The sequence below is a fragment of the Heterocephalus glaber genome, unplaced genomic scaffold (assembly GCF_053883595.1).
Source record: "Heterocephalus glaber isolate CG9 unplaced genomic scaffold, H.glaber_assembly_v1.0 deba00001733, whole genome shotgun sequence".
Taxonomy (NCBI): domain Eukaryota; kingdom Metazoa; phylum Chordata; class Mammalia; order Rodentia; family Bathyergidae; genus Heterocephalus; species Heterocephalus glaber.
In genome coordinates this window covers 799,227-811,879 of record NW_028258444.1, presented here as the reverse complement: position 1 = coordinate 811,879, position 12,653 = coordinate 799,227, and the positions used below count along the sequence as shown (strand labels likewise).

Below are 12,653 nucleotides of genomic sequence, written 5' to 3'. Positions count from 1 at the left end.
TTACAAACGATTTCAAGGTATAACAAACAAATTAAAGTGTAAGAGAAACCACATTATGACATGATTCCAAATAAGATTACCATGCCCAAGCAGTATAAGTGGAATATCCCTTAATCCAAAACTCTTGTGACCAAAAGTATTTCAGATTTCAGAGTGTTTCAGACTGGAATATTTGCATAGCCTTTACTGAGTATTAATCTGAAAATCCAAAATCCAACACACTACAAATTCCAAACTTTAATGCCACACTATAAAAATTTCAGATTTTCAAACATTTCATATTTTGGATTATCAGATTAAGGATGTTCAATTCATACCTTCAGAATTTTATATGAAAAATATTACAAGACAGAAAATTAAATCGCATACAATAATTAAAGCAATAAAGTCTGTAAGAATAGTACAAGGAAAGGGGCAAAAAGGAAGACAATGATAGTAGATGCTCTTCTTTAGGAATGACAGTATTTCAGTGGCTACAAGTTGCCCGCTTACAAACTGCTAGACTAGAAGGTAGAGCAAGTACACAGGTTGTTAAAGGGCCAGACGAGTTGAAACTATAGAGATAAACCACACTCAATTAAATAGAGTCCTTTATTACCACAACCAGCATTCCAGAGTAGCTTGCACCAGAAAAACTCTGAACAAAGGAAAGGCAGTTTACAGGGTCCTTTTAAGGACTCTTTTATTTGGGGAGGGCTCAGGGAGTGGGGGAGCACAAGTGGAATTTCACAGGAGCAGAACTTTGCTAAATTAGTGGGGGTCAAGGGAAGTTTCAGACAGCTTAATGAAAACAAAATATCACACAGGTAGGAGTCCTCTGTTTACAAGGTGGTAAAGATAACATAGTTGCAGACCTACAAAGGTGCAGAGCATCCTGTTTACAAAGCAGTAAAGATACCATAGTTGCAAACTCACATAGGTTGCAGCTTTCTATCATGCATTAACCTCATCTGTGCCTCAGTCCATTCAGCCCCCAAAACAGTATAACCAGACAACTTCCTCCATTTTCAGCCAGAAACTCAAGAACCATAAACAGAGGGGCCAGGGATTTAGCTCAGTGGTGTCGCTGCCTGCTTCACAACGCCAAGATCCCAAGTTCGATGCCCGGTACCAAAAAACAAACAAGAACCATAAATGGAGAGGAGAGACCAGGTGTTACCTGCACGAGGCAAATACATTATCCATCTGCCAGTTACTAGAGTATGGGAAATGATTCAAAGTACAAATATTCAAAGTTCCAGTTTACTTTCTTTCCTATATGACTGGGCCTGAAATTAGTTCATTCCAGATACCCCTGGTTATAAGACATAAAGGTCAGAAATTAAATGTAAATTAAACCAAAACAGTATTTTGTGTTTATTTTACTAATTCCACTTAATCCAATGTTTAATTTTGATACTTTTTAAACTGCTTTTTAAAATATTTAATTTTAATGCTTATATTGCTTTTAAATAAATATCTTCTTCAACATATGAACAACAAACCCAATTTTTATTTGGATACTCTCAATTGTGTGATGACAATGTGACATCCATAATCCAAGAACACCACGTGTGTATATGCAATGCCTGTTTATGCAATTTAGATGGAAATATCTACACCCTTTGATGAATAGAGATAGCAAAAGCAAATATTGGGACATGCCAAGGACACATGAACAAGACTTTCCTTTCATTTTTCCTCTGAGTTTCATTTGGTGAACCAAGTAGGGAAATATTTTTGTTAGTGTTTACCATTTAAAGTAAAAATCAAAAATTCCCATAAAGTATCATAAACAGTCACACAGGTAATTTTAGAAACAAGAAAGAGAAAAATACTGAGAATACTGATTTTGATCTTAGTGGAAGTGCTATGTGCTTGCCCAGAGGCAAGACTGCTGACAATACTGCAGTAAACTGTCAGAGGTAATTTACAACACCCAGTATGGGTTGGCATATTAATAATTCCATTTTACAAGATGACAAAGCCAACCACTAGAGGTTATGGGCAGGAAAGGGGTGGAGATATATATGAGCAAATAAAAAACCTCACAGCAAAGTCTATACCTTACCTCCCAAATTTGTTTAGAAACAGGCATTTTTTTTTTCCTGGTTTAATAATTCTTGGCTTAAGATTCATACTTTAAGGACTTTTTTCAAGATTTCCTTAAAACAAAGAAATCATAGTTAATTCATTCAAAAACTGCTCAATTGAATTTTAATTTCTCTAGTCATCTCTTTAAAATATCAGGTCTCATAACTTGACCCTTCTTCTGTTGTCACTTTCCCAGGCTCTTAATCAGGTTTATAGATGTCCTCAATTTCTAAGGCAGCCCATCACACACATACCAGATGGAGTTCCACTTGGCCACACCCTCTGAGTAAACTAAGAAAACCTCATCTGTTCTTGATAAGAAAGTATGCTTAGAACATCCTGTGGAAGCAGACAACACAGCAGGCTGCCTAAAATCAACTGCTGTGCTTTCAGAGAAGTCTAGTTCAGCATCACTCTCATCACTCAGTAAACCTAAGTTACTGAGTATCTTGTCACCAGTTCAGACTGGGGAGAGTCGTTTGAGATTTCAGCAGCCTAAAGAAGAGACAGTCATGGAACTGTCTGACCATGCCTTTATTCTGAGCTGCTGTTCAGCCGAGTGCAACCTCCACCTCTAGCTGGCCCATTCTCAAAGCAGTCCTCAGCTGCTTAGTCTCTTGCCAGCCCTCATGGCAGTCTACACTTATGCCAAAATACAGTACACAATAGTGGACATGTGCTGAGAAAAAACTTTGGTTATATAAGTTATTTACACAGGTCAACATTGACCTTCATTATATCTGTTATTTACATTACACTGAGACCAATATCCTATGCTTGTGCCAAAATCTTCCTGACTTGGACTTAATATCCACGAGAAATCTCCTCCCACAGCCTGAACCAAAGTGTATCATCTTAGGCTTCATTTTCCCCTACACTGAGTAGGCCCTAAACAAACAAATACAATCAATATCAAAAGATATCCATGAAAATATTAAATAAAACACTATCAATAATATGCCCAAACCTAAATGCCCAGCAAACCATGAAACAGATGACATAAATATTACTAGGGAAACTTCTGGGCTGCTGTACCACCACCCCCAGCACCTTGGAGGAAAGCTACCCCGAGCACAGAGGAAGCAAAACTTCCAGACCAACGTACTACCACCCCCAGAGCCGAGGAAGTGAACCTTTTGGGCAGCTTTACCACCCCAGAGCCGAGGAGCAGAGCTACCATAGGGCAGAGAAGGTGGACCTTCTGCTCTACTGTACCACTGCCCCAAGCACTGAAGACAGCTGTGAGGGTGCCAGCAGCACATATCCCCCACACTCCTTGAAATGAGAAGTGTAAACAAGTTTGAAAAACCAGACTTCCAGATCACCTAAAGCAACCACACAGGGGAACAAGATGGAATACTCTGATAATCAACCACCTGGACTCCCTGAACTGGCAACAAAAGAGGATGTGGAAAAAAGGAAATCAGAAATAATTTCTCAGATAACAGCAGAGATTGTGCCCATAGTACAAGACGTGATTAATAAATCTAGAGAGGAAACAGATAAAAAAATAGGAGCTGAACATGATGAAATCGCAAGATAGGAAACAAGTGGAATCCGTACAACAGATGCAAACACATTTCCAGGAGATTAAAAACTCCATTGAAAGTTTATGCAGCAGGACGAGCCAATATGAGGACAGAATTTCATATATCAAAGATAAGATTGCAATTACTGATCAGGAAAAGAAAAACGTCTTTAAAATAGTAAGGGATCATGAGAAACAATCCAGCAGCTGCTAGACAATGCAAAGAATAACATAAGACGATCAGAGTCAATGAAGAAGCAGGAGAGAATGCAGATGACATAAAAAAGCTGTTCACAGAAGTGATGGCAGAAAACTTCCCAAGGAGGGGGGAAAGAACTTGACATAAAGATAAGTGAGGCATATAGGCCTCCAACTAGCTTTCATCAAAAAAAATCTACACATAGGCATACAATACTTAAGATTTCAGAAACCCAGAAACCCAACAGAAGAAAAAAAATTCTACAAGCAGTTAGACAAAAGAAACAAATCATACACAAAGGAAAGTCCATCAGAATCACAGCAGACTTCTCAAACCAAACCCTCAAGGCAAGAAGAGCATGATGTATTTCAAGCCCTAAAGGAAAACAGCCTCCAACCCAGATTGATGTACCCTGCAAAACTATCTTTCAAAATTGATGGGGAAATAAGATACTTTCATGACAAAGAGCACCTTAGGAACTTCACCAATACCAAACCAGCACTCCAAAAATTTTAAAACAATATCCTAGGAAAAGACAAGGAGGATCACAACCCAGGAAGCCCAGCAGAATGAATCCAATGGGCATACTCTTAAGAGAAATAATTAGGACACACATGTGTAAATACCAAATAGTTTCTCTAGTGTTAGAAACAGAAAGTGTAAATAAGGACTAAAAGGTATAATGGATAATGTGAAATAGGAAGAAAAGGGGCAAAGGGGAAGGAAGTGGGAGGGCTAGGGGAAAGGAAAGAAGGGAAGGGAGTTAATATGAGAAAAGGAAAAAATGGAAACAAAGTCTTTGTAAATAGGATAGGGTCGAGGGATTGAAGGGAGGGCAGAGGAATGGGGAAAAAATAACCAAGAGAGATTATAAAAAGGTGCAAATTTCCAATGAGGAATGTCATTATATTGTATACCTAAAATGTACCAATAAAACTTACTTAAATAAAATAAATAGTATTAGGACAAAGGCAATGAAGAAAGCAAACTATACGGATGTTTCTCAAACATAATTTAAAAATAAGCCAGACACAAAAGAGCACACACTATATGATTTTATTTATTAATTTTAAAAAACACACTAGCCAAAGGCATCAGAAGTCAAGATATTGAAAAAAAATCAAGATATTGGCTACGCATAGGAGCAAGAAGGGAGGGCAATTCCTAGGCACTGGTAATTTTCTGTTAGTTGAGGCACTGGTGACACAGGTGCATACACTTTGTAAAAATTATTGCATCAAGCCATCCAATAATGATGTAAATTTTCCTCCATGCATAAGCACTTCAATAAAGAGCCTATGGAACAACACACTTGAAAGCATCTGCTCTAACACACTCCCACCCACCCCCGCCCCGTTGGCTTAATTGCAATCATTTTCTGGGGAGCACAGAAAAAATCTACAGAAGGGCTGCAACTGGACAAGAGATTTTTTAACTCTTCATCAAAAGTATCAAAGCTTCATCTCAAATATGAGAAGAAGTTTCTCTATCTTAGAATCACATTACAGTTAACAACACAACCCAGATGTTCAGATTTTTACTGACACCTGTGCCAGGAAGAGCATTTAAACACTAGTGAGGGCATGGTAAACTGGAAGAAGTCATGCAGCACCCTGCCCATACTTGTGTGGCTGATGATAAGTACACTCTTTTCTTCTCTCTGGCCCTCACTGTCCTCTCTCACCTGGATCACTGACATATTAAGGCCTAGTTTGCAAAATTGCCACAAGAATTAGATAATAGTGGCAGAACAGCAATTGCCACATGGCAAGCATTTAGAAAAAGTATTTTTGAATGAGTACTAAATCAACTTAATCAAATGCTTATCACTCAGTGTAAGGTCAATAAACAGTAGTAATGAATGAGTAGGAATGGGGAGAAAGGGGCTAAAAGGAGGTAAATCCGTTTGTGAAAACTACCACCTCATTTTCTTAGTCCAATAGGTGCTGAAATGATCTATGAAGTTAAATAAAGAGACTGAAGAGAGAGAATGCATCTTTTATATGCAACCATGCCATGCCTGTATTTTCCCTTTTTGTGCCAAATAAAGATTTGCTCATTAACTGCCACAACATCCTAAACACTGAAGCCAATGGGTTTTAGTCACACTATTATAGACAGCTAAATTAGGTAGAAATATTATAGGCAGTTAATCCCTGTGCAAAAGATGGTCAGTGTAAAAGATGAAAACATATTACAACCAGACCTCAAGACAAACAGAAAATGACCAGACCTGCACACTTCCCCAAAGGACAAGATAAGCAGTAACACCTGGCCTAATGAAGTCTACATAGACATCAGTCACCCCAGTGGGTGACCAAGACCTCCAGACCCATCATTTCCTAGAAAAAGTCTCTGTTCTTTCCATGTGCACTTGTTGTGACTTGTTCCCTCACTGGATCACTATTACCTAAGAGACTATACTTGTAACCTTATTGGTTAATCATAGCTGTAATCCATGTTGTACTCACATGGGTTTTGCTCTGGAAAACTTCCTCTGAAAAGTGGGGTCCTTGGCTACCTATTTGGGACCCCTCCCACCTCTCAGGAGCTATCCTCTCAATAAACATTTCCTACTCTTAACCTCCACTGTTCCTAGAATTTATTCTGTGATTTTAGAGAACATGTATGTGATGTATCAGAGGTGCTGACAACCCAACTAACAGGTTGGGAGTTATAGTATTTCCCTTATATCATATTTGGAGGTCCTGATATCATTTCCTGTATCAATACTACTTTTAGAATTAAAAACTAAAGAGGTAGGGGGGTCATAAATTTTCATAGATGAAACAAGAAGGCAGATTACTGACACACAAACTGTTATGGCTTGTGTCTAGATGTTCCCCCCAAAGCCTCGTGTGGTCATAGGGCTTTTTCAGAGGTGGCTGAATCTATAGTGTGTGATGCTAGGATTAAGGGTATGAGATTTCCAAATCAGTACACTGATTAATTTGGCATCACCCTAATCCCAGTAGTCTGGATAAAGTAAAAGAGGCAGAAAGACTTGCTGTTAAGGTTCTTTGTTGGTTTTGCTACCAGTTGGGCACCATAAACTGTTCTCCTCTGTGAGGCCCCTATGCCGAGACAACCTGCCTTGGAGCCAGTGATTATGGACTGAAACCTCTACAAACTGTGAGTCAAATAAACCTTTTCCCCTTTAACTTTGGGTGTGGGGTATTTTGTCTCACCAACAAAAGAAAAGTAACTAAGACAACTAAAGAACAATAGCTACAGGTATAAAGATGTTAAAAAATGAGTGAAGGAGAGTGGTTAGTTTACTTACAGTTTGAAAACACAGGTTTATTGCTGGGGTTTTTTCAGCTCTTCAAAGCTTGCATGTTCTTAAACTGATTCATATGCGATCTTCTATACTGAAAGACATAAAAATAGAAATAACAACACTGATTTCAAACTACAGCAACCCCCCAGGGGGAGGGAGGCACAAAAGGTAAACTCATTAGAATTATAGCAGACTTCTCAACACAAAACTTAAAAGGCCAGAGGGACTTGGAATAAAGTGTCTCAATCCCTAAAAGATAATTTCCAACCTTGATTTATATATGATAGATTTCCCTCCAATTTAGGGTGGCTGCTGTATATAACAGCTACCTTCTTTCCAACATGCTCCTACTCCCACCAAAACAGTAAACTAATACTTGCTCTCCTCCTAGCAACTAGTGACATCACAGGCTCCTCCAGTCCCTAGCCACTACCTCACTTAACCCCACCCCAGCTCTTATAAGAAGCACTCCCCATCCTGGCCAAATTGCTTTTGTCTCTCCTTTGTTTAGAGACAGCCCGGTAGATTGTTCCTACAATAAAGGCTTGTTGTGGCCTAGTCTGGTCTTGGTTTTCGGCTTTTTTACCTGACAATATATATTGCAAAACTTTCCTTCAAAATTGATGGAGAAATAAGGTATTTTTAATAACAAGGAGCACCTCAAAAAATTCATGGCCAGCAAACCAACATTCCAAAAAATTCTCAAGGATATCCTAGCAAGAGACAATAAAGCCAACAAACCTAGTAAGTCAAAAATAATGAATACACCTGGTGAGATGAGCAGCTAAGCAAAAGGTAAAACGAAGAAATCAGCAACAGGAAAACAATGCAAAGACAGGAATAAGACAGTACCTCTCAGTAATAACCCTCAATATAAATGGCCTCAATTCCCCAATCAAAAGACACAAGATTCAATGCTATGCAGTATATAAGAAACACATTGAATTCAAAAAGGATGCAAAAAAACTACCAACTAAGAAAAGCCCAGGTCCTGACGATTCACTAAAGTTCATTCTATAAGAACTTTAGAGAATATATAATGCCAAAACTCCTTAAACTCTTTAATGAAATTGAAAAGGAAGCAATACTCACAGTCATTGAAGCAAGCATTACTCTCATCCTAAATCCAGAAAAGGCTGGAACAAAAAAAAGACTAACTAGGATTCATTCATTCCAGGGATGCAGGAATGGTTTAACATATGCAAATCAATAAATATTATAGACCACATAAACAGAAGTTAAGGATTAAAAAAAATCACATGATCAACTCAATGGGTAGAGAAAAATCATTTGACAAAAATCCAACATCCATTCACAATAAAAAGCCTTAAGAAAATAGTTATGGAAGATCTTTATCTCAATCTAATAAAAGCCATCTATGACAAACCAATGATCAAGATCATATTAAACAGAGACACTAAAAACTTTCCCTTTAAAATCATGAACAAGACAAAGATGTCCACTATCTTTGAACCACCCCTATTCAATACAATTCCTGAAACAATAGCCAGAACTATAAGGTAAGAGAAAGAAATAAAAGGTATATGGACAGGAAAAGAATAAGTTAAATTATCATTATTTGTAGATGATCTGATCCTCTACATAGAATACACAAAAAAAACTCTATCAAAAGACTCCTACAATTTATTCAGTAACATAGTAGCAAATAAAATCAACACTCAAAAATCAATTGTGTTTCTATACATCAGTAAGAAAATTAGGGAATCAATAACTTTCACACTAACATGAGGGAAAATGAAATACTTAGGCATTAACCTAACCAAGGAAGTTTAAGGCCTCTAAAATGAAAACTACGGTGCTTTGAAAATGGAGATCAAAGATCATATCAGAAAATGGAATGATATACCCTGCTCCTGGATAGACAAACCAATAAAAGTCAAAATGACCATACTTTCAAAACTGTTACACAGATTTAACACAATCCTGATCAAAATACCAATAGCCTTCCTCAGAGAACTAGAGAAAACAATCCTAAAATTCATACGTAACCAGAAGAGATCCAGAATAGTAAAAGCAATTCTGGGGAACAAAGTCAAGGCAGAGGTATCAGAATGCCAGACTTCAAGTTATACTACAAAGCTACAGTGATAAAAATAGCGCCTAGTATTGGCAAAAACACAGACTTGAGTATCAATGGAACCGAACAGAGGATACAGAAACAACTCCAAGTACATTCTGCTACCTCATCTTTGACACGGGGGCCAAATACTTTTCACTGGAGGAAAGAGCCTCTTTCACAAATAGTGCTGGGGAAAGTGGCTATCCACATCCTGAAGATTGAATCCAGACCCATATCTCTCACCATGTGCTGAACAAAAATCAAAATAAATCAAAGATCTAAATATTAAAATTGAAACATTTCATCTACTGGAAGATAAAATTGGTAAAATTCTTGAAGACACTGCAGTGGGTAAGCAAGGACTTTTTGAACAGAATCCTGGTTGCACAAGAATTAATACCATGAATCAAATGGGAAAACGTCAAATTAAAAAGCTTCTGCACAGCAAAGGAAATCACCAACAGAGTGAAGAGACAAGCTAGAGAATGGAAAACAATTTTTGCCAGCTACTCCTCAGCCTAAGGACTAATATGTAGACTATATAAAGAACTCAGAAAAATTAGACTCCAACCTCAAATTTAAAGACCCAATCAAAAATTGGCCATCTGAAATGAATAGACATTTCTCAGATGAAGCAGTGTAAATGGACAATAAATGTATGAAAAATGTTCAACATTGCTGGTCACTTGAGAAATGCAAATTAAAACAATCCTAACATTCCATCTATTCCAGAAAGAACAGCTATGTATCTTCAAGAAATCAAATAATAACAAATGTTGGAGAGGCTGCAAGGAAAAAGGAACTCTTCTTCACTGTTGTTGGGAGTGTAAACTGGTACAATCACTGTGGAAATCAGTAGAGACTCTTCAAACAACTAATATTATAAGTTCCATATGCCCCAACTATTCCCCTTCTAGGTATCTTCCTGATAGAGTTAAAGACATCACATTACAGTCACATTACAGTGATACATGTCTACCATGTTCTAGCAATACAAGTCTTCATAGCTCAATCTTGGAACCAGCCTGTATGTACATCAACAGATGAATGGATAAAGTGTGGTATTTACACACCATGGAGTATTACTCAGCCAAAAAGAGGACAAATGAGTCATCTGTAGGAAGTGGATGTACCTTGAGAGCATAAAGTTACCATAAGTGAAGTAAATCAGACACAAGAGCTTATATGAGAAACTCAATGTATAAATAAAGTGCAAAATAAAACAGAATAGGAAATATTGAGATGGATTTTTGACATATGGGAAGGAAACAGAGATGGGGATGGGGAGGGAGGGAAAGGAAATGAAATTACAAAAGGGGTGGGGGTCATTGTAAAGTGTTGTGTACATGTACCAAGTCCCTATGAGGAATGTGATTACCATGTACTACAAACATGTATTAAGAAAAAATATATATATACATATATATACAGAATCTGCCAAAAGAAGTACACATATTTCAGTAATTCACCACACTAATAAATGTTCACCACTTTTGAGCACCTGCTGTAATTGTAGAGGCCAAAGGTTACTTACTAATCTCATGATGTCTCAATAAATTAGTATTAAAATATTTATACAAGTTTTTTTTTCCTGATATATACATTTTTTGGTGGACTCTGTATATATATGAATGAGAAGAGGACCAAGAGATGCAGAGGGATAGAGGGAGGGGGATTAAAAAAAAGAATTAAGAAATGTTATGCATACATACCAACTCCCCATTAAGAATACAGTCAACATGTACTAGAAACATGTATCAACAAAAATTTTTTTTAAATACCAATGTAAATGTTATGTAAATAGTCATTATACAGTTCTGTACTGTTTAGGGAATACTGACAAGGAAAAGTCCGTTCATGTTCAGTACAGATGTAATGTTTTCTCCTGGGTATTTTCAATGCACAGAAACACAATCTGAAGATATAGTGGGTTGAGTTAAAAAAAAAAATAAAGGGAGGAGGGAATACTTGCAATTAATTTAGTATTTTGTTCTCTAGTAAGGACAGTACGTAGATAATATGGACAAACACATACATTTGTATTTAGACTTCCATTTCCGATTTCCTTGTCTTTTAAATAACTTATACTTAGGAAAAATTTTCATCAGTATAGATGGACTCATGTATTCCCATAATGATATAGTAATAAAAGAGTTTAGTAGTAAAGAGTATTTAGGAACAGTAAATTCTGCTTTTTGAGGTGATTGCTCCTCAAATTCCTCCTAACTACCACCATCCAAAAGAGAAAGTAAGGTGACTCTAAGTTAAATAAGAGTTACTGCTACATGCATATTTTCATATATATAGTCAGGGCCAGTCCTAGAGAGTGGTATGATGTAAGCGCGTGGCTACTTCCCTCTATCTAAACTATTGAGGATTCAATGACCCTAGATGTTTTACAGCAGGGCTGCAAAACAATCAGCTGTCTCCCCACTATAATCGTACTGAAAGGTGTTCAAACCTTTAAGAGATGAGGCCTAGAGATCCTGGCGATCAGCAGTGAGGACCAGAACCTCTCTGCTGCACGCCCATCCCAGCCAGGGCCCTGCCCTGATAGGGGCCTGGGCACACAAGCAAAAGCCAAAGGGTCGCCCAGAAAAGAACTGCACAGGCACAGAATCAGCAGCCAGAGGCCTGCCCCATACCATCAGTAAGTGCGCAGAGACCCTAGCCAGAAACCTGCTCAGACACCAGGGTCTGGGGTGCACAACACCCAGCCAAAGGCCCTCCCAGATAACAGCTACACGGGGAGGCAGGCCCTAGTCAGAGGCTTGCATAGATACCATCACAACTATGCACAGGCCCCAGCCAGAAGCCTGCCCAGAAAACAGGTCAGCTCAGGGACCCAGAAGGCAACCATTCTGAACCCAGAAATTGGTACACTGATAAACAGCAGAGAAAAGGTTGCTTAGTGGCTTGCTGAGAATTGAGGACAACTGGGTGAGCAAAAACTTGCCTCAACAAAGGCACAGCAGGCTGCATTCGTTGAAATGAAAGGACACATAAACAAGCCTCAAAACCAGACTACCAGATCCCCTAAGGCAACCCTAAAGGGAAATGAGATGGACCAATCTGATACTCAACAACCTGAACTCACTGAACTGGCAAGAAAAAAAAAAAAAAGAAATCAGAAATACTTTCTCAGATAACAACAGAGATTGTGCCCATAATGTAAGACATGATTAATAAATATAGAGCACATACAGATAAAAAAATACAGGAGCTGAGGTACATGATGGAATCCCAACATAAGAAACAAATGGAATCCATAAAACAGATTCAAACATATTCTGAGGTGAATAAAAACTCCACTGAAAGTTTATGCAGTAGAATGTGCCAATGTGAGGACATAATTTCAGATATAGAAGATAAGATTGCAATTAGTGAACAGGAAAAGAAAAATTTCTTTAAAATAGTAAGGGACCATGAGAAATCAAACTAGCAGCTGCTAGATGATGCAAAGAAGAATAACATAAGACTGATTAGAGCCAAT

General features: G+C 37.8%; 1 protein-coding gene across 26 annotated transcripts in view; it reads right to left on the bottom strand.

Moving 5' to 3' along the window:
- The window catches only part of Ppfibp1 (PPFIB scaffold protein 1), a 194,274-nt gene that overhangs the window by 120,821 nt on the left and 60,800 nt on the right, over positions 1–12,653 (bottom strand). For 23 of the 26 annotated variants that reach the window (XM_087200242.1, XM_087200239.1, XM_087200241.1 and 20 more), the window contains one exon: positions 7,084–7,171. The exons of the other annotated variants lie outside the window; for them this stretch is intronic. The gene's annotated coding sequence lies outside the window, so the exon portion shown is untranslated. The remainder of the gene's footprint in view (positions 1–7,083; positions 7,172–12,653) is intronic. 26 annotated transcript variants of the gene reach the window in all.